The sequence below is a fragment of the Acomys minous genome, assembly GCF_964271855.1.
Source record: "Acomys minous genome assembly, chromosome: 10".
In the NCBI taxonomy this organism is placed as follows: Eukaryota; Metazoa; Chordata; class Mammalia; order Rodentia; family Muridae; genus Acomys; species Acomys minous.
In genome coordinates this window covers 71,828,307-71,849,707 of record NC_140491.1, presented here as the reverse complement: position 1 = coordinate 71,849,707, position 21,401 = coordinate 71,828,307, and the positions used below count along the sequence as shown (strand labels likewise).

The 21,401-nt window shown below is 49.7% G+C and overlaps 1 long non-coding RNA gene across 1 annotated transcript; it reads left to right on the top strand.

The window, feature by feature from the left end:
• The first annotated feature begins 711 nt into the window (after positions 1 to 711).
• Positions 712 to 5,374, top strand: LOC311608009. The gene is made up of 3 exons (XR_014782820.1): positions 712 to 801; positions 1,755 to 1,955; positions 5,284 to 5,374. It is a non-coding gene; the product is annotated as an uncharacterized lncRNA (long non-coding RNA).
• The last annotated feature ends 16,027 nt before the right edge of the window (positions 5,375 to 21,401 follow it).

Below are 21,401 nucleotides of genomic sequence, written 5' to 3'. Positions count from 1 at the left end.
CTCATGGGGACCCTCTTGCTTTTATGCCTCCTTCTCCTGGAGGGGGGGGGAGGAGGAGAGCACAGAGGAGGGGCAACATCTTTCTAGTAAGTGGCTTTTGGGGGGCCCTCCTGACCTGCTACCCTGTGCCGGGGCTGTGCAAAGGCTGCCCAGCCTAAGGCTGTGTACCCCAAAGGGCTTTCCCAGAGGCAAAGATGGGGAACATAGGTTGGGTGACAGGTGGGGCTGGTTTCTACCCAGGGGACTGGCTTTTATATAGGACAGAGGTAGCCAGATGTAGGGTCTTCGCTAGGGTCTCCTGAAGCAATGGGTCATGTTTTCTGGCACTCAAGGGCCTAAAAGTTGGGCATTCAGTAGCAAAGGGGCAGAGGAGGCTGACACAGCAACTGAGATGAGGGGAGACAGAGAAGGGTGGGAACAAAGAGGGGTGCTGAACTCAGCAGGGGAGTGGCAAAGCCCCCAGGGAGAGCGGAGTGGCTCCCCTCTGGACAAGGGTCTAGCTCACTACCTCCCTCTTGGTCTTCTGCTTCTGTGTGTCTCTCTCCATCAAACTGGTAACCGCCCCTCTTTTTCTCCCTCCCCCTCCTCCCCTCCCACTTCTTATTTGCTCCCTCTGTTCCTCTGCCTCTTTGCATCTCTGCCCATCTCTCCTGCTGTCCGTCACCCAGCAGGGCCAGCATCTCCTCTGTCCATTCACTCTAGTGTGTGTGACTCCCCACTGGGCTTCTGAGGAAGAGGGAAGGAAACTCCTTTGGGCCTGGGGCCATTGAATGCTTGTCTGATGTATACCGAAGGCTGCAGGTACTTTGGGAAAGATACCCACCATGGCATCCCTGGGTCCCCTTGGCCCTCTCAGCACTTCTCTTAGAGGAATGGAAGCCACAGAGTGGAGTGTGGCCTGGCATCCGGGGGATCCTTAAATGGGGACCACAGCTCTCAGCGGGTTCTCCACAGGGGAAGAAGCTTATGGCTGTTGCATAGGCAAACAGAGGAATGCAATGGTCCTGGTCCAAAGACTCAGTGTAGACCCCACTTCTCCTGCCACTGGAGTCCTAGCTGGGGAGGTCTGGGCTGCTGGAGATGACAGGAGTGTTCCCCTGGGCTTCTGAGGCTATGTGCTTCTCTGTGCAGCAGCTCTAAGGGCTGCAATGCCCACAGTAGGCACTGTGCTCTCCTGTCTGGCCCATGTCCTGGGATGCAGCAGCGAGGTGGGACAGGAGACAGCGTCTCTCCTTCTGCATCTCTCAAAGGTGCTGGCTTGAGCTTGCCCAGCACTGGTGGTCTTGGGTGGTGCTGGCTTCTCCCCTGCCAGCATTCCTTCAGAAACTGCTGGGCCTATGTTCTGAAGTCATACCTGCCACTCACTGTCATTGAGTGTCACAGACCAGCTCAGACTCAGGGGAGGAGGAAAAACCAGCTCCACCCTGCTGGGAGAATGGCAAGCAGGCTCAGTGGGGGCACAGGGGGTGCAGGGGCAGCAGTTGAGATGCAAAGGACCCTCTCCATCCAGGGTCTTGGTGGAAACAAAGCCCTTCTCCTACCCCAGAGGCAGGATGGGATCCTGGGCTCACAGACTAGACCTCCTGGGGTTCAGGTTTCAGTCAGCTCTCATCAGTTGTGGTCCCTAGAGAGAAGGATCCAGGGGCTTGGTGCTGTTCCCATCTCTGTGAACTGGGGTTCGTGGCAGCTGGTGACCGTGGTGCTGTTTGGAGAGTCCTCCAGTGTTAGTGTCTCTTCTCCCTTCTCTTCCCCAGCCACTGTGTGACCTTTCCTCAGGGACATGTGGACAGACATCTGTTTACCCAGGACAGGACACTGATGACGGACAAAGACAAGCCGTCACCCGAGTCCAGTCTGGAGAACCAGAAAATCTACTGGCGCTGTTTGCAGGAGCTCGGGTGGCAGAGGCAGCAACATCACTAAACCCACCCTAGCATGGCGACAGCTCGTGAAAGGTGCACCCAGCCCTGGGATGGGAAACTGCCCCCAGGCAAGACTGGCACGTCATTCCCCCCCCCCCCCCCAGGAAACAAAGGCGTGCCGAAATTTCAAAGGGGAAGTGGTACTCACATGAAGACCAGAAGACAAGTGTGCTGTCACAGTGGCAGTGGGTGACACACTGCCAGGTTCAAATTCACGATTCCTAGTGACATGAGACAAGCCAGCCCAAACCAGAATAAACCAAAGCAATGCCCATAGGGCAGTTTGGAGGATGCTGATGGGGCATGGAATTATCTTTAAAAAGTAAAGTAAGGAAGGAGAAGGAAGAAAGTGCCTGATAGATGTTACTTTCTCCTTACAGTTGTATTCTGCCTGATAGGGGAGGAGGCCATAAGACTGTGAACATAGTGTTTTCCAAACCTCAGTGAAATAAAGGCTTTCAACAGTGAGCTTCGATCACTGCAAACCACAAGAAGAAATAAAATAAACATGCTCTCTCCCCTCCCCCCCACTGTCTCTGTCTCTCCGTCTCTGTCTTTCTCTCTCTCTCCCCCCCCCCCCCGTGTGTGTGTGTGTGTGTGTGTGTGTGTGTGTCCTTCCTTTCTTCGGGGGACCAAGCCAAGGCCTTGCACACTCTATTTAAACATTGAGTCACTGAGCTATAGCCCCAGCCTTTCAGATTTTTGTATTTGTTTGTTGTGTTTTAAGACAGGATCTTGCTATGTAGCACAGCAAACTTTGAACTTTCTGTGTAGTACAGTAGAGTCTGGCCTCGAACTCACAATCCTGCTTCTACCACCGAAGTGCTGAGACCATACATAATATGTCTGTTATCTGTCTGTCTGTCTATCTGTGCATTTTTATGTGATATGTGTGTGTGCGCCTTTCTCTCTCCACATTTTGTGTGGTGTGGTGTGTGTGTGTGTGTGTGTGTGTGTGTGTGCGCGCGCGCGTGCGCGCACGTGCATGTGCCTATAGAGACCAGACAGAGGTCAACAGGAGGCATCTTCAGCTCTACCCTTCTCCACCTTACTTTCTAAGTCACAGCCTCTCACTGAAGCTGGAAGTCACTGATTTATCTGAGCTGACTGGCCAGTGATCTCTGGGATCGTCCTGTCTCTCTGCCCCTCCCTGTCAGCTCTAGAATTACAGACATTTACCACAGTGCCTGGGATCCACAGTCACACTCTCAAGCTTGCATAGCAGGCATGTACTAACTGGGCCATCTCTCCTGTCTGTATTAGATACTTGTAGACCGGTGTGGACAAGAAAATTACCAAATATGGCCATGCCTCTATATCGATCGCCAACTTGCAGGAAATGCAGAGAGTAGAAGGACATGGTGTAGAAAATGGCATAGATAAAAATAGAAAAAAAATCGTTTATTCCTAATGGATATATATGTGCTCTAAAATATCCTCTTGCCTCAGTCTCCTGAGACCCAGATCTGGTCTATGTAGTGAGCTTCAGGCCAGCCAGGACTATCCAGGGAGACCTTGTTTTGCTGTAAGAGGCACAGCTGAAATAGTGCAGGAGCTGGTGGGATGCTGGGTGTTTGATTCAGAGCTATGTAGGAGTCGGAAGGAGGAGTTGCGTGTAGAGTAAGACCATGCGCACTGAAGATCCTCAGGGCATCTGGGGGATCCCTAAATGGGGACCACAGCTCTCAGCAGGTTCTCCACAGGGGAAGAAGCTTATGGCTGTTGCATAGGCAAACAGAGGAATGCAATGGTCCTGGCCCAAAGACTCAGTGTAGACCCCACTTCTCCTGCCACTGGAGTCTTAGCTGGGGAGGTCCGGGCCCCTTCCTCTTTTGGTTTGTGTTATGTGTAAGCATGTGTATGCATGCTGATGGGTATGGGCATGGAGGCCAAAGGCCAGCACCAGGCATCTTCCTCGATCCCTTTCCACCTTTTGAGACAAGGTATCTTACTGAAGGCCAGGCTCATGGATTTGGCTAGGCTGGCCAACGTGTTCCCTGCGTCTTCCTGTCTCTGCTTCACCAGGGCTGGGAGGACGACAGCCCACGAACAAGCCTTGCTTCTTAGCACTCCCTGGGTCCCTGTGCTAGCATGGGAATAATCACTTTACAGAGTGGGCCACTTCTCCGGCCCCATAGTAACATTTATCATTAGAAACATTGAAATGTGTAATTTTGTGTAATAAATTTGAGTTAAAATTTAACAAAACAAAACCTAAAATTCGAGTGACGTCAATAGCCTTGGTCCCTCATCCTTCATCTCATGTGGGAACCCTGAGTTCTTCCCTCCGCCCTCCTTCCCTCCTTCCCTCCTTCCTTCCTTCCCTCCGCCCTCCTTCCCTCCTTCCCTCCTTCCCTCCTTCCCTCCTTCCCTCCGCCCTCCTTTCTAGGCACCTTCAGGCATCTCCTCCTTTGCTGACCCCAATGTGCCCCAAGTGCACATGGCCCTGCTGTGACCCTTCCTTCCTCTTAACTTTCCTAGGTCTCCGTGCAGTTGAAGCTTGGTGGGGCGTTCATTCCTCACTGGACGATAGCTACCATGTGTAGAGGAATTTAAATCCAGCAACATGGCTGCTCTGGCAAGGGATCACACCCAAAGACCTAGGTCTGTGTGATCCCGCAGGGTATCAGCCTGCCCTTAGCACACCAAACAACGATGTCTAATTCATCGCTAAGTGATGAATCGGAGAAAGATTTGACAGAATGACTCACAGCTGGGATATGCCCAGCTCCCGTGAAAACAGACAGGAAGGAGAGAGGCTACTTGAGAGCAGCAGGGGTGGGGTGGGGGTGGGGGGTGGGAATGGGGGTGGGGGGATGAGTTCCATGCAGCTCAACTGAAAGTAGTTGAGTTCCGCTCAGTTTGAGCTGTTAGCGCAGTCAGCGCATTTCAGTTCGTGGAGTTCAGATGAAGTTTTTCCAAGCAGAGCGATTCAGTCAGAAGTGAGAGAAGCCAGTTTGATCCAGTCAGCTTGGAGAGGAGTTTTGAGCCAGAACAGCTGAGTTGAACCAGCCAGCCAGAGTTCAGAAAGAACCAGAAAGGGTGAGCTTATTCAGCAATAAGGCTTGGAGGCTGAGAACATTCTGGGCCCACGTTAGCAGATGGAGGCTGCAAGCTGAAGCCTTCAAGGTCCGGGCTTGCAGAAGATCAGATTGCACAGAGGCCAGAAGCTTCCAGGCCTAGGCCTAGGCATAGTTAGATAAAAACACTCTGGGCTCAGCCCAAGCTGTGTATTCACACAGTTTGTGTACAACTCTCATACTTTTCATCTGAGGAAATAAAAACAACATTTACAATCATGTACTTGGTACTTCCTGACATGAGGTCCACGGCTATGAATGTTCTTCTTCCTGCCACTCAGTGTTCAGACTGGGAAGCGTCAGAGAAGAGTAAGCAGCCTGCACTGGTGCCACAGGAAAATAAGAAGAGCAAAAGCCAAACTCATGAATAACCACGCCCTGATTAATGGAACAGGTAATCTGAGTTTCTTTTGGTGTGTGTGTGAGTGTGTGTGTATGTGTGTGTGTGAGTGTGTGTGTGTGTGTGTCTGAGAACTGAGTGGTAACATTTTAAGGTTAACTGTTGTATATCATGATATCTGCATGCGATCTTGGGGGCTAAACAAAAAAGGAAAGGGTATGCTTTAATGGTGATATATTTCTGTGTCAAGTTGACAGGAGATCAGCTGTGCTACTTAGTTTTTGTCAACTTGACACAAGCTAGAGCCGTTTGGGAAAAGGGAACCTCAACTGGCCTGTAGGCATGTCTGGCAGGATTTTTTTTTTTTTGGACTAATGACCCATGTGGGACGGTTCAGCCTACTCTGGGTGGGGCCACCCTTGGACAAATGGTCCTGGGTTGTATAAGAAAGCAGTCTGAGAAAGTCAGAAAGAGCAAACCAGTGAACAACATTTGTTCTCCCATGTTCTCATGTCAATTTCTACTTCCAGGTTCCTGGATCACACAAGCCAAAAAAAACAAAACAAAACAAAACAAACAAACAAACAAACAAAACCCCTTTCTTCTCAAATTGCTTCTGGTCATGATATTTAATCACAGCAACATAATTCAAACTATGACAGCCATGTAAGCATCAGTGTTGGCTCAGAAAGGACCCAGACCATCCTAGTAGAGGAAGTCTTTGTGCAGAGACAGGCTAAGTTTCCTGAAAACAAACCACAGCTCTCCCAGCCAGCATCCCCTCCAGCCACTCCAGCAGCTGTATCCAGCCAGGCCAACAGTGTATGGAGCAGGAAGATGCCTTGTCCTGCCTGCTCTCCTCACCACTGTGACAGAAACCTTTGCCAGAAACAGCTTAAGGGAGGGGCAGGGCTCATTTTGACTCAGGATTTTGAAGGGTTCGGTCCTTCATGATGAAGTTGGGGGAGGCAAGGCATGGGAGGAGCATCTCGATTCACGATGGCAGAGGCATATGGTAAAGTCTCCTCATGTCATGCCAGACCAGGAAGAATAGAAAGATAGGCTCGAACACAGGGCGGATATAACTGTCAAAGGCGCACCCTAGTGACGTGCTTTTGCCGGCTGAGCTCTACTCCTGACAGTCTCCCAGCCCTTCAAACTAGCACCACGAGCTGGGGACTGAGCGTTCAAACATGAGCCTATAGGTGACATTTCAGATTCAGGGCCAACAGGCCATCCCGCTGGGCCCCTCCCCTAAATCCCAACCCACTGGATAGTGAAGGGTGTGGGAGCTGGTGTTTTAAGCCAGCACATGTGGAGCGGTTTGCGCCACAGCAACAGATGATTGACAGGCACACACGTCGCATTGCTAGGCTCTCGAGTCTTCAGTTTGTACTATCTAGAAGAGGTCAAGGTCATCTGGTGGGAACCTGGGGTCTTAACAAAGCTTTTAGAAGACTGTGGTTAGGAACGTGGGCTTTGCTGACAGTCCGCAAGTAACCATCTGGGTGACCGAGGGTCTCATGTGATTGCGTGGGCGTATGGGCATGTTTGTGTCGGGGTGGGGTGGGTATATATGGACCATGAGCACAGGTGCCTGAAGAAGTCATTGGATTCCCCAGAACGAGAGTTGCAAAAGGGCATGGGTGCTGGGGATTGAACTTGGATCCTCTGCAGGAGCAGTAAACACTCTTAACCACTGCTCCAGCCCCCATCCCGCACTGCACTGCTTTACATAAGAGGGTCAACCATGTGGTGTGACCGTGTTTCTAAAGAACTGCCCTCAGAATTGAGAGGCAGAGGCAAAATGGTTGAACTGGGCTTGAAAGGGGGAGCGTGTGTGTGTGTGTGTGTGTGTGTGTGTGTGTGTGTGTGTGCATGCACGAGCGCGCGCGCACACACACACACACACACACACACACACGCATGCCCACTGTGGATCACCTCCTAGCACAGACTCCTAAAGTAGGTCAGCTGCCTACCTGTCACACCTGGTTGCTGAGTCTCAGCTCCCAGGGCCAGGAAAGTTTTCTTTTTCGATTGCTCTTCAAATGTAAACCAGACAGAGAATCATTAAAAGCAAGAATGATGTGATGCTGGCTAGCCCTTCTTTGACAGAGTGGCAGCCACCCAGAGTGTTCCTCAGGCCAGCGGAGAACATGGGGCTGAAGAGAGTGGGGCTGCCAGGCCTGCTCTAAAGGGAGGCTCTGTGAACACTTTGTCCTCCCAACACTTTCCACCCGTCAGTATAATGGTCTTATGTTGGGTTTTTGTAAATAAAATAAAATAATAAAATAAAATAAAATGAGTGGGGCTGAACATATATGGATTTAGGTGCCCCATAGGGATGATTGAACTATTAAGCATAATATTACGTGTTGTGGGCACGCACACGAGTGCAAGCCACGGGCATCAATTGTTCTCTAACTTAATTCTTGAGACAAGGTTTCTCAGATGAACCTGGACCGCTCTGACTTGGTGAGTAGCTAGGCAGCAAGCCCAGGACCCTTCCCACCTCTGCTTCCCAACCTGAGTTTGGATTCTCAGCACTTGCATACCAATCCAGACACTGTGGCACACACCTATAACTCAGGTGCTGGGGATTCGAACTCAGGCCACTGTACTTGTGCATCAAGCACCTCGCTGATGAAGCCATCTACTAAGGACCACGTACTTTCACTTTTTAAAGACTCCGTGTGTGTGTGTGTGTGTGTGTGTGTGTGTGTGTGTGTGTGTGTGTGTGTCTTACATTTTGTCTCTCTTTGTGTGGCCTGATGCAGCTGTGAGGGGAAAGAAACACTTTATGTAAAATGCTTGGCACGGTGCCCAACATACTGGGCTGGGAAAACCCTCAGGAGAAGTTCCTTTTGTGACTGTCACCTTGAGCAAGTGGAAGCTAAAGGTCAGATGCAGGCAGCATGGTGTCTGGAGTCTGCCAGATAGCTCTAGACCATTGGTTCTTAGCCTGTGAGTCCTGATCCCTTGAGGGGCCAAACGACCCTTTCACAGGGGTCACATATTAGATATCTTGCATATCACATATTTACATTACAACGTTTAGCAGCAGCAAAATTACAGTTATGAAGTAGAAATGAAATAATTGTATGGCTGGGGGTCGCCATGGCATGAGGAGTCATATTAAAGGGCTGCAGCACTGGGAAGGCTGAGAACCACTGCTCTAAAGGAGGGCAGCTGACTTTCACTGTCCTGGTTTCCTTTCTGTTGCTGTTATAAAACACTCTGACCAAAAGCAACCTGGAGGAGGGAAGGGCTTACTTGGTGTGTATCACTAAGACACGTCAAGGCAGGAACCGGAAGGCAGGCCTGCTTGCTCTTCCACACAGTATTGATTCTAGTCAGGGATTCCCTCACAGCCCAGGGAACACACCAGCAACTATAGAGGAACAGTGCTGCTTGCTAGCTGGTGCGCAGGCTTAAGCTTAGCTAGCTTTCTTATACAACCCAGGACCACCTGCCTAGGGCATGGTGCCACCCACAGTGGGCTGGCTCCATCCACATCAATGAGCAGCTAAAACAGTCCCCACAGACACACCCACAGGCAGGCAATCCCTCAGCTGAGACTCTCTCTTCAGAGGACTCTAGGTTGTGTCGAGTGGAAAGTCAAAGATAATTGGGACATTTTTGATAGCTCTAGCACTGAGTTGCTTTTCTCGGGCCACCACTTCATCCTCATAATGGCCCATGAGGAAACTATCATTCTCTTTATGGATAGATGGAGAAACCCAGGCTCAGACCAGTGATGTGGCTTCCTAGAGTTTATATGACTGGTTTTATGTATGGAGCATGAGGTTTGCTTGCTCCAGGAAAGGGTCTCTTTTCCTTCTTTCCTTCCTTTCTTTCTTTCTTCCTTCCTTCCTTCCTTCCTTCCTTCCTTCCTTCCTTCCTTCCTTCCTCCCTGTGTGTATGTGTAGGCCAGAGATAGACATTGGTATCTCTATCACTTTCCACTTCACTTCTTGTAGGAACCAGGAATCGTTTCTTGGCTAGGGTGGCCAGCCGGTGTGGGCTCGGGGCATCCTCCTGTTGCTGCCCATCCAGAGCTGGATACCAGGCACGCTGGATGACAGGCAGCCGCTCCCTGGCTTTGATGTGAGTACTGGGGCCTTAGGCTTTTGCAGTAAACACTGTTGACTGGCCCCTTTTTTCTTTCTCTTTCCTGTGTGTGTGTGTGATGTGTGTGGTGTGTGTGTGTGTGTGAATATACATGTGGGGGGTGCACTCACTTGTAATGATGATCGTGAAGGCCAGAGATTAACAGATTAACATCAAGATGTTCTCTTCAAGCATTCTGCATCTTTTAAAAAAAATTTGAGACAGAGTCCCTCACTGAACTTGGAGCTCTCTGATTCAGAGGTTGGCTGGCCAAGCAAACTCCCAGGATTCACCCATTTTTACCTCAGCACGGAAGTAACAGGTACACCCTGCCATACCCAGATTCCCCCCTCCAATGTGATCCTGGGGAGTCAGCACAATCCTCATTTTCTTTTTCTCTTTTTCTGTTTTTCTTTACATTTTTGCACATCCAGTGCTTTTCCCACCGAGCCATCTCTTCTGTTCTCCTTTCTGGTTTTCTGTTCCTTTGAGATAAGGTCTTATGAAGCCCAGGCTGGCCTTAAACTTAGAGCACTGAGACTAGCCGCGAACTTGTAATCCTCCTGCCTCCACCTCCTGAGTGCAAGGATTACAGGCACGTGCCGCTCGGCCCAGCTCTTTCCAACCCAGACTTGCAGAGACACAGATTTATTTAAGCAAGCATAAATGGACTCTTGCCCACAAAGACGCCACCACATCTGTGGCTTCCAGTGTTATTTGTTAACTTCATCAAACAGAGTACAGTTCCACTGCGCTAATGTCAATCTCCACAGCTCATTGGCTTTTTTAAAAGACCGAGTCTCTGCTCTCATCCCACTCAATGAGAAAGGCAGCCCTTCAGCCAGCTGGCTCAGGGAACCCTGAGTTTCTCACCCCAGAAAGAGCCATAAAACACGCTGGGCATGGGAGCACGCGCCCATTTGACAAAGACAATTTGATTTGTCCGCGGCTTCTAAAATATTCATCCCCCTTTGATGGACTATCGTTTTATAAATATAGATTATCATTAACTGACACCAGCGGTGCACTGCGGGTCGACCCAGCGCCACACCACCGGTTGGAGCGGGGGAAAGATGTCTAATAAAACAGGTCATTATCTCTGTCTGTGAATCCTGATCTGTGACGTTTGACTCATTTGCAGAGCAAGGGTCAGTGGCTCACACCAACTACATCTGTTTGTGCCTTTCACAGCCTGGATTCCCCTGCTGGGAAGAATGGAAGGATGTTTTTGAAGTTCAGACCCATGGATGGAAACAGGACACACAGGGCATTGGAGAAAAGAAAGGGCTGCAGGGCCATGTGGAGGGTTTGGGACTGCAAGATTCTGGAAAGATGCTAGAACAGTGGTCATGGCAGGCATGGGGCTTGAACTGGTCAGACTCACCTCTCAGGTTCCCGGGCTATGGGACAGAGGTACATATGTTAAACTCTCTGAGTTGCCACTTACTTGTTTATAAGTGGCTCTTTATAACTCATGCCTGTCTCCTGGCAGGTGGCTCCTCTCATGTTTAAACTCAGGGCCTGTCACTGCAGCCCACAGCCATGATTACTTTCCAGGGCAGAGATGGTTGTATTTCCTGAGTTCCTGAACCTCCCTGAGGCACAGGATCTACACAGACAGAGAAGTCCCCACTAGCATCCATTATAAACGACTGTGGACATTCATGGGGCATGTTGGGTGGCTCCCTGGATGTACCCAAGAGGGATGGTTTTTTTTTGAGCTCCCTGCAAGACAGACAGGAGACACAGGGAGGGGTTGACACAGAGGACCCCAGCCCAGAGCCTTTGCTCATTGAGAATCTGAGAAGAAGCTGTGGGCACAGGGCCAAGAGTGGTTTACAGTTGTATTTACAGAGTGTCATGTTGAGATGGACAGGTCTAGTTCAGTCTTGTTCTACTGTGTCAGCCCTTCCTCCTGGGCATTGTAGGCCCTGGTAGGACCAGAAAGAGATCCATGGTGTTGGGTGGGTGGGTATGAACTTAGTGGACACCTGCCCCAACACACTGTGCTGCCCCAAAGGGGACAAGTGTCAAGATGAAGGGGGTGTGTGTCATATGCATGGAATATATAACTAGGGATGGATAAATTAGCAGATGTGGAGGTTCCTCCAGTGGCGGATGGCCTGAGGGAGGAGAGAGTGAGCGGAGAGGTGAGGAACGGAGACTGACAGCAAACTCTCCATCCCCAACAGCGGCGCGTTCAAAGACGGTGAGGTCAACTCTCACACTACAGCCTAGGCCTTGGCCAGCAGAGGGAATAGGTGACCTCGACCCTTCCCAAGTGCTCAGCAGGGAACCCCTAGTGTTCCTGGAGGCCCACTGGTCAACAGTGATTCCAATACCTCCCTCTTGACTGGAGAGACAACCTTAGGGGAACTCAGCCCCAAAGTTTATTTAAGGGGGGGGGGAGAACCCATCCAGAGACAAGGAGTGCTACACCACTGTCAAGTGTTAGATGTCGCCATCACGGAAAAAAAAATTACATCCCGTCCTGACGAGCGACTAATCAAGGCAAGGCGAACGGTCCCGCAATAAATTACGCGGGCACGAAATAAACCACACAAACAGACCGATGATAATAAATGTAAATTATTTCTCTGAAGAAATTTTCTTGGTATATGAGTAATTCGAACCATCAGGAAGGCGTCTTCCTTAACATTAATTACAGAAGATGACAAGCGGGCTGATGACTGGGAAGGCTCATTATCTGAGAACATATTCACAACTTTGCAATTTGCGAGAGATGTACTCCGGCTAAATTAATCTCCCTTCTTTGCATGAGCCTCTTCTAATTTTCATGTTATTAACAGGTTTGCAGTATCAGTCAGCGCCTGTCACTCTAATCAGGTTTCGGCATGTTCGCGAAAGCGAAGCGTCATTTATAAGGATAAGGCCTCATAATGGCGCTTGCTTTCATGTGGAGAATTCTACAAGGCCGCTTTTAATAAGGCACTTTAATCATCTCCTTTGCTCAACTTTTGGCCCCACTGTTCCTTTATGAAGAGTCATTAAAAGACTTGAAGTTCATCAAGGAGGGAATATTCATGACATTGTTCGGGTGAGGTTGGGGCTGGCTCCGATGAGAAGGCTACAGGGAGTGAGGGCAAGAGAGTGACCCGAAGGCAGCTAGGAGCGACCCGTGTCTTCCGTCTCCGCCAAACAACACCAGGTGCGTCCAGCCTGGTTGTCTGTTCAACTGAGATACGCCTAAACCTGGTGGGTTGTGCAGACCACAGGGCAAGTCTCAGGGTCTGTGAGCATCAGAGGAGGGTCCGGCCGCTCAGTACCCTGGACAGCTCCAAGGATGCCTGCCGTCCTTCCTCTGTGGAGGGGTTCCAGCCAGCTCCTGCTCTCTGAGTGTGGTCAATCTCCCTCACCATTTTTGTGTGATTTGGGGGTTCAGAGGAGAAGGGTAAGTTTTCTGTCCTAAAAGGAGTGTCTTCTCGGAGGTTTCAAGAGCCTGAATGGACTTATAGGCCAAACGTGTGTGTGGGTGTGGGTGTGCGCGCGTGCATGTGTGCATGCAAAAACATGCCTCTGTGCATCTGGGTCCCCTCTCCCCTTTTATGTGTACCTGGGTTCCCTCTCTTATGAACCTTAGTCCCTCATCTGTGAAACTGGGTTCCATCTCCCATGAATCTAGTCTTCTTCCCTTCTGCGAATTTGGGTTCCCGTCCTGTAAATTTCAGGCGCTTTATCTGTGAATCTTCCTTTGAACCCCCCCCCCATGAATCTGGCCTGCTCTTGTGAGCCTTGGCACCCCTCTTTGCTTCGTGGCTTACAGGGGAAAGCAGAGGTCATTCTGGACTCACTCACAAAGACTCTTCTGCCCTCTCAGCTCCGTCTACTCCAGAGTGGGAAATATGCTTGCACATCTCAGCAGAGACGCATGGTGTTGGTTTGCCTCCAGCGATCCTTGGTGGCCTCTGCACAAACACTGTTGTCACACAGAATCCTTCTGGCTGGGCCAGCTCGTCTGTTAGTGAACAGAGTACCAGGCTGAGAGAGGAAGACAGGCCCTCATCCTCCTCAAGGTGGGAGTCACCTGTGGCCTTGCACAGGCCATCCCTTTCTTCTAGAGTCCTCTGTGTAACTCCTGAAGGTTTCTCCAGCTTCCGTGTTTGTCCTGTGTCACCAATGCTAACCCTTATGGTCTCATGCTCACCCAGTGGTGGGGCTGGGAGGGTAGATGTTTCTCTCCTCGTGGCTTAGGCTGACTGTGTGGTGGCCTAGGTCTGTCCTGGCTAGGCTAATGTTGGAGCCCCTCACCCTCCCCTGAGGCAGGAACTTACTATGTAGCTCAGGCTGACCTTGAACACACAGTGTCCTTGCCTCAGCCTCCCGAGTGATGGCATTTTGCACGGTGAGCACCATATTGACCAATGTGAGTATGAATCTTCAGTGTTGATTGGTCACCTTTCTCTGAGGCCTGTGTTCTGAGCTATGTGGATGCTGCCTGTCCCTGTCCCCAGATACAACGCATTGGCTCTCATCTCAGCAGGTCAGACTCACCTGAGAATGTAGAACTGAACTGAAGGAAGATCAAGTTAGGTTGATGGTCCCTGACCTGTATGTGGCAAGGACACTCCAGGCAAGTGGGACCCATGTCTCACCCCATCCCCATGGGTCCTGGAGAAGCAGGAAGGCAGGCTACAGAGAGGGAGGAGGACAGAGTCTCCAGGAGTCTGCAGCATCCTTGTCTCAGTTCTAGGTCTTTCAGGAAAACATTGGGGTCTATAAGTTATCCCTGGATCGTGAGGTGTATGCAGGGTGTGTGTGTGTACATGTATATGTATTGGTATACATTCATGGATGTTCATGTGGAGGACAAAAGTCCACCTTGGATGTTATTCCTCAGGTAACTTTTAACTTTTTTTTTTAAATGACTGTGTGTGTATAATGTATAAGTTTATGGGCATCATGTATGTGCAGTTGCCTGCAGAGGCCAGAGGTTACAGGTTACAGGTTGCTATGAGCGACCTTAAGTGGGTGCTGGGAACAAAAATCAGGTCCTCAGCCAGAGGAGTAAGCACTCTTAATCACTGAGCTATTTCTGTAGTTATCACCTTGGGTTTTGAGAAACTATTTCTCATTGGCTTAGAGCTCATTGGTTAGGCTAGCTGGCCGATGAGCACCAGGAACCTCCAGTACTGGGATTACAAGTGTGTGTCATCACACTTGACACGTAACACACACATATTTACACACATATACATACACATATACATAAAAACACAAACATACAAGCATATACATACACACGTGTATACATGCATACACATATGCACATGTGCACACATTTACATACACATCTACATCTACATGCATACATACAAACATACACGTACACGCATGTATACACACATATGCATATGTGTATACACACATCTACATGCATACACACATATATACATACAAACATGCATGCATATAAATTTGTGTGTATGTGTGGAGGTCAAGGGACAACCTGCAGGGACTGGTTCTCGCCTTCCATCATGTTGTTCCTGGGGATTGAACTAAGGTCACTGAGCTTGGTTGCAGGCACCTTTACCCATTGGGCCATCTAGCCAGTGTATGCTTAGCTTTTAGTGTAAGTTTTAGGGATCTCACTCGGGTCCTTATATTTGCTATAGCACTTTACCAACTGAGCTATTTCTCAACCACTTTGAAACTTAACCTCATTTATCAATTGAAAACCAGCACACAATGTTACACACTATCCCAGTCCCTGTCCTGCTGCTGTGACGAAACACCATGACCAAAGCAACTCTTACAAAAGAAAATATTTACATGGGGGCTTGCTTATCATGTCAGAGAGTTAGTCCACGATCGTCGTGGCAGGAAGCAGACAGGTGTGGTGCTGGAGCAGTAGCTGAGAGCTTTGCATCCTGATCTGGAGGCAGCAGGCAGAGAGAGACACACTCACAGGGCCTGGCATTTGAAACCTCAAGCCCACTCCCCATGACACACACCTCCTCATCCTTCCTAAACAGTTCCACCAACTGGGGACCAAACATACCAACATACGAACCAATGGAAGTCATTCACATTCAACCCCACACAGATAACATTATGACATTTTTTTAAAAAAAAGTGTTTTTATGGTTCTTCATTTCTTACCTTTCTCTCTCCTGTTCCCTCTTTGTAGCCTTCTTCCAAGATTCTTTTCCTCTTCCATGTCCCATGTGTCCTTTAGGGCAATCCCCATCCTTCCTCGTCACCTAATATTACACTTCTTGGTCTCCTTTCTAAATGTTACACTACACCCACACTTACACCTGTTTGCATACATACATGTACATATACATGTATACTTATTATACATTAGGAGTCACATATGAGGGAGAACATGTGGTCTTTTGTGAGTTTGGGATACCTTTGTTTAACATTAAAACTTAAATATTTATTATTAAAACTTTAATATTAACATTCTAATTGGGGGATGGAAGGAGAGTTCAGTGGTTAAGAGCTCCTGCTGTTCTTCCAGAGGACCCGGGTTCAGTCCCCAGGACCCATATCAGCTGACTCGCAACCACCTGTAACTCCAGCTCCTGGGGAAACAGGGCTCTCTTCTGACCTCTGCAGGCACCCATACTGCCTCCTCTCTCCAGGGAGCCCACTGGACCTGAGATGCTGAGCCTCGGGTGTGGCGTCGTCTTGGAGATATGCTGGCCTAAGGGACAGGCACAGGAGAAAAGCCCTTGAGTTTAGTCTAAGAGCAGAGGGCTGATATTTAGTGATCAGTTTTCATCCAGGCTCCCTGCCACCTGTGTTTATTTCTCAGCCATCTTGTCCCCAAGTCTCCTTAGAAATGACAGCCTGACTCGGCTCTGTTGTACAAGGGCCATGGAGGGACTTACAGGGTCATAGCAGGACCAGAGGGACACCCTGTGTAGCATCCATGGATCTAAAGAAAGAACCCTGAAAGAACAAAGTTGGGCAATCTGGTCCCCGCTGTGAGTCTAGGGGAACCCTGTCTGTGAACGCCTTTCCACAGCCGGTTGGCACGCTTTCAGGTGGGCAGCAGGGACATCTATGCTCAGCTCAGTAATGCGGGGGGTCATCTCTAAATTTGGAGGTGGGCGGGGCTGGATGCTCATGGCATGTCTCTTCAGAGGTGGCCACTCTGTCTTCAGCTAGCATGGCTGTGACAGAGAAAGACCCCTGAGATGACAGCATGGGTCTGTTCTGCAGATGGAGCCCCCCCATCACCCTCGGGTTGAACCATGTGGATTTAGGAAGTGGCAGGTCTGCAGCTCTGAGTTGGTGAAGCATTGCCACCTCCGTGCCATGCTCCAGACCTGCATGGTGGGTAGAGGTCACGTGTGCTAACAAGGTGGAGGGAGGTGCATGAGGAATGCCAAAAAACAAACAAACAAACAAACAAACAAAAACAAAACCCAAAAAATCCCGACCTTTGCTGCAAGGCTTTCCCCATGACAGTGAATATGTTTGCTCTTGTGAAGAATGTCTTCATGCTCCAGCTTTGTTGTAAAGCATCTCCCTTTCGGTGGATCTCTTTTGTGTTCACCCTGCTCGAGAAAGGACCTAGCCACCCAGGCCTGCCTGCACATGGCAACCCCATAATGCCTATGAGGCTGTGTGTGCCTCAGTCCACGTGTCACTGTGGACTTGTACATTGTGTGTGTTCAGAAAACTACCACTTTTTTCCAGACTCTCCCCCCCTCAGGGCCATGCCCTCTGAAGGCCAAAGTTCAGAGTTCAAGAAGGAAGATCCCCGGGGAGAACTTGGCGATGCAGCGAGGTCAGTCAGGGCAGAGAGTGGCCCTGGACCACGCGGTGAGCTGGTGGCATGCCTGTTCTGAGGACCTCGATTCACTGTGCTGAGGTCTCTCCCTCCATGGCCTTACACTTAGGAGACCTTCCTTTATAGTTTGTGTTCATGTATATTCTTTTTTTTTTTTTTTTTTTTTGGTTTTTTGAGACAGGGTTTCTCTGTGTGGCCTTGGCTGTCCTGGACTCGCTTTGTAGACCAGGCTGGCCTCGAACTCACAGCGATCCACCTGCCTCTGCCTCCCAAGTGCTGGGATTAAAGGCGTGCACCACCACCGCCCAGCTCATGTATATTCTATAAATGGTCAGACACCACGAAAGATAGTAGCCAGCCTCTAAAGTGACTTCCAGTGGCCCTGCCTCCAAGGATTCACTCCTCTCAGTGCTATGCTGGTCTGTATGTCTTACAGAATGTGCTAGAAATAATGGCATGGCATTTCCCAGAAAAGCTGTACATTTAAATGGGTTCCATCTTGATTGTTCTCTCTCTCTCTCTCTCTCTCTCTCTCTCTCTCTCTCTCTCTCTCTCACATCTTCTGTCCTGGGATGCTGAGTCTGCAACATAAGGACATCTGGGCAATCTATGTGAGGTCCCCAGTGAGGAACTGGAGCTGCCCGCACAGCAGGGCTGCATGCAACTCTGCCAGGCCTCCAGCAGCCCACCTACAATTGGAGGCCACCCTAAGGAACCTGCATCTCTCAGCCAAGCCACCCGCAGACTCTTAATCCTCAGAAACTTCAGATGTTCTAAGTGTTTGGAGACGTTTGTTACATGGCAGTGGATAACTGGTATGCTGGTCTTAGTGTGTGTGTGTGTGTGTGTGTGTGTGTGTGTGTGTGTGTGTGACATGTATCAGAGGGTAGGCACATATACACGCCATAGTGCGTGGTTTGGAGGTCAGATGACAACCTTCAGGAGCTGGTCCTCTTCTTCCATTTTTACATGGGTTCCAGGGATCCAACTTAAGTCATCAAGGCAACACAACAAATGTCCTTTCTACTGAGTGATCAGCAGTAAAATCCTGTTTTTCTATTCATAAGATAGACTGGGGAGTTGGGTCAGTGTCAGGTTCCCCAGGGCACCAGGGCTTTGGGGAAGGAAGACTCAGCAGCCACAGCCACAGCCACAGACTGCTCCTCAAAGTGTGTCCATTTCAGCTCCAAGCCTTGAGTCCTACCCTGGGGGAGGTCAGGACACAGATGACTAAGTCTCTCCAAGCACATACTGGAAAGTCAGGTAAGGGGTAGACTCACCCTCCTTAGCATGGAAAAGCCAGCACTTACATGACTGCAGATGCCTTCACATGCTATGTGCCATGGTCTTGTGCTGTAAGCCCCTCCCTCTTTTTTTTTTTCCTCCCAGCCCTCTTATATTTGTGACAACCATCTCAGGGGGACAGTGATGATGCTCTTCACCAAAATGGGAGGCCCTCCGAAAGGAACCCCATTGTAGGCACAAGGTAGAACTGTTCCTCGAGGACTGATTTAACCTCAGGTGTTTGTTTGTTTGTTTTTGTTTTTGTTTTGTTTTGTTTTGTTTGGGCGGGGGAGAGGTGGGTTGTAGGGGAGCCAGCTGGAGGAAGTGGATTTCTGGAGGGGTTAGCCCTAAGGTTTTATAGTCCAGTCCTGCCTCTGGGCCTCTTCTGGCTTCCTGCTTTGAGGAGATTCCTACAACTGTGAGCCAACCCTTTCTCCCTAGAGTTGTTTCACACACCCCACCGAACAGCACTGTGGCGTGGTCACGTGCCCTGTTGCTAGGGGCGTGGGGGACGTTGTATGACCAGTGTCAGAGCTGTGGGCAGTGGATAGGAAAGGAGCTGGACACTCAGCAGTGGCTCCTCTGGCTCTGAGCTCTCGTAGGAAGAAAGACATGGTCAGTGGTGCCCATGGGGGCGAGGGTGGGGGCGGGGGTAGGGGAATTCTCCATCCTTTGTTTCTGATTGCTTAGCAGGTAGGGCTGCCCGTAGCACTAGGCAGTACCACCCCACCCATCCACCCTTCTTCCTGTTTTTCCTTTGTCCTCCCGTTCCTTTTTCCCTCCTGCTTTCTTGCATTTCCTTCTTTCTCTCCCCTTCCCAGGTTCTTTCGCAACGTGACCAAAAAAAAAAAAATCTAGTTTCCGCCCGTCGATCCAGGGTGTCTATGATGTGTGTGGCTCTTGCCGTGGACCCCGGAGAAGGGTCTGTGGAGGCGTCCCACCCCACCCTTGACTTGGACGCAGCTCTCCGTTTCACCTTCCCCTGATGTCTGCCACAATGGAGCCAAGCTCCAGGTCTTCAATACCCAGATGTGTCCACTGCTCCAGACCCAAAGTCTCCCTGTTCTGGGTGGGCAGTGCAGGGACCCTGGGCCTCCTGGAGGAGGTAACAGGTCGCCCTGGCAGGGCTGCATGCACAGCCTGGCACTTGCAGAGCCCTGTCAGCTGCCTCCCGTGTTCTGTGCGGTGAAGTTCTCCCGCAGTGTCAGTGCACTGTTCAGCCTGACAGAAATCCCACCGATAATTGGGAAGAGTGGAAAATGAAAACATTAAAATTTGCCATGTCATCCGCTCGCCTTTTCTGATTGCCTGATACCCGCCGTCCACTGACAGGTGCCGTGTTATTAACACTTGATTAAAAATCACTTCAGGTTTGAACCAGCCCGTCGAGAAGGGAGCGCCTTGACAGGACTTGTGGGTCCTGATTGACAATTAGTAATATTCGGTGTGTCACAACACAGATAGTGTGACTTATTGGCGCCGGTGTAACGCAACACATTTCATCTGAGCGCCTCAGATTCGTACATAGGAATCAGAAGGAAAAGATGGAGTCTCAGCCAGCCGCCTTTGATTACCAACAAAGGCGAGATTGTACCTCCCTGGCTCACACCGACCCGGAGTTCCATCAATCAGAGCCGCGGAGATCCCAGGCTCCTCTTCGGAAAGGGAACCTCCTGGACCAGGAGCTCATTATGCAACTTCTCCACTGGCAGCGCAGCCCAGTCCCTCCTGTCTGCAGATATGAAAGATCTTCACCCTGACGCTGCCTCTGCGCTCTAAATTACCAGCCCCGCTCCTCTTAAAACAAAAGGCTTCTCATTTAAAAAAAATAAAACCATCATGTCTTGATTGACGGGTTACAGACTTTTCTTTCAGCTATTTTTCTTCTAACTTGGTGTCTGTGGGAGTTGGATTCACGGGCCAATTTTTTCCCCCTCAGTTCTAATTCAATTCCTTTTAAGAGCTTTTAAGAACAGGGCAATCCAAGGTCTTTCCTTTTTTGGGTCTGACCTGAATTTCATTCTTCTTCTTCCTTTTTTTTTTTTTCCTTCAAATTTCCTTCTTGGCTAAGAATATCCAGGCAAAGCACAGTCGTTCGCATTCACGACAGGTGATGAAGTTAATAAGTTAATGCAATTGTCTCCGAAGCACTTTGGAAGAGCAGGCTCAGGTTGGATTGCAGGTTGTGTGTGTGTGTGTGTGTGTGTGTGTGTGTGTGTGTGTGTGTGTGAGAAAAAGTGAACAGTTGTATAGGCAGCTCACTAGCTCATCATCATTTGTGAACTGACTCTCAGGATTCACTGCCACCTAAAACATTCTCTCTCTCTCTCTCTCTCTCTCTCTCTCTCTCTCTCTCTCTGTCTCTCTCTGTCTCTCTCTCGTGCGTGCATGAGTGCTTGTGTACGTGTGTGTGTGTGTGTGTGCATGTAGAGGTCACCTTGCTTTTTTTTTTTTTAAGATTTATATATTTTTATGTTATATGTGCAGGTGTCTTGACGCCTGTGCCCATCATACACACAGTACCTGCAGATGCCAGAAGAGGGCGTCAGATCCCCTGGACTTAGAGATGAGTTAGCTGTCTTGTGGGTCCTGGGAACTGAGCCTGGATCCTCTGCAAGATCCAGTGCTCATAACCACTAAGCTCTCTCCAGCCCTATCCTGCCTTTTGAGATGGATGCTCTCTCTGGGATCTGGGGTTTACTGACTTTGTTAGGCTGTCTGGGCCATGAGCCTCAGGGATCCATATGCCTCTCTTTCCTTAGTGCACGGGTTACAGGTTTGCTGCCATGCTCGTCTCCTCCATGTGTTCCAGGCCTTGAACTCAGGTCCTCTTGCTTGTGTGGGTAAGCACTTTAACAACCCCTAAAACACCCTTGCTTTGTTCATTTCACCTT